Here is a 966-nt window from a genome sequence, read left to right on the forward strand (position 1 = left end):
CACCCTGGAGGGGCGGGGGTACCCTGGGGCCCGGCACCCACCCCTGCCTGTGGCCTCACTACCTGCCAGGGTGCTGGGACAGCCCCAGGGCAATAGGACAGCCCTGGGATACCAGGACAGCTCCATAGGGGCCCCAGGCTCTGCCCAGCTGCCCCCCACCTGCTGAGCCCCTCACACTGCACTATGTCATTTGCTAATAATAATCATAATGAGGGTGCGCGGGTTGCAAGTGCAGTGGAACGATGAGGTGGTGAACGCCTCCCTGCACGCCGTGCTGGCAGCCACCGTGCCAGAGCCAGGGCAGTGGGGAGAGCAGCACAGGGCAGGGAGAGCAAGACCAGACCCAGGCCCCTCACTCCCAGCACTGAGGCTCTGCAAGGCCACCCCCATCTTGGGGAACTCTGCTCAGCAGCCACGCGGCCCCCATCGCTGTCCTTCCCCACCTGAGCCAGAGCTGTGGCTGCCCCCCCCTGCAGCCTCTGCCGAGTCCATCAAACATGATGCTGCCCCTGGGACCCCAGCCCCAGCCCTTGCCTGGCCCTGCAGCCCCCTCACTGCTGTCAGCACGGCTGCTCCTGTCTGCACGTGGGGAGCTGAGCTCTGCCCAACTCCCTCAGCAGTTACATAAAACGATTACAATTTAATGCATACTTCAAAAGGGGAACAACGGGGTGGTCGAGGGCAGCTGGGCCAGGACCAGGCGTGGAGCAGAGGCACCCTTGGCCATGTCCCAGCTCTGCCAGGACACAGCACCATGGCACATTGTCCAGCCCAGCCCGTGGGCATGGCTGCACAGAGCCAGAGCAGAGTGCCCAGGCACCGCGGGAGCCTGTGCCACACTAACTGTGCCATGGTCCCCTGGAGGGCACAATCCCCATGGCACATGGAAAATGTGTCCCCCTGTGACCCGGCCTTGCCCTGCAGCTTCTTCTCCCGATTGCCAGCTGAGCAGCTTCTAACAAACCA

Source organism: Chaetura pelagica, unplaced genomic scaffold (genome assembly GCF_000747805.2).
Source record: "Chaetura pelagica isolate M959 unplaced genomic scaffold, ChaPel_1.0 scaffold1445, whole genome shotgun sequence".
Taxonomy (NCBI): domain Eukaryota; kingdom Metazoa; phylum Chordata; class Aves; order Apodiformes; family Apodidae; genus Chaetura; species Chaetura pelagica.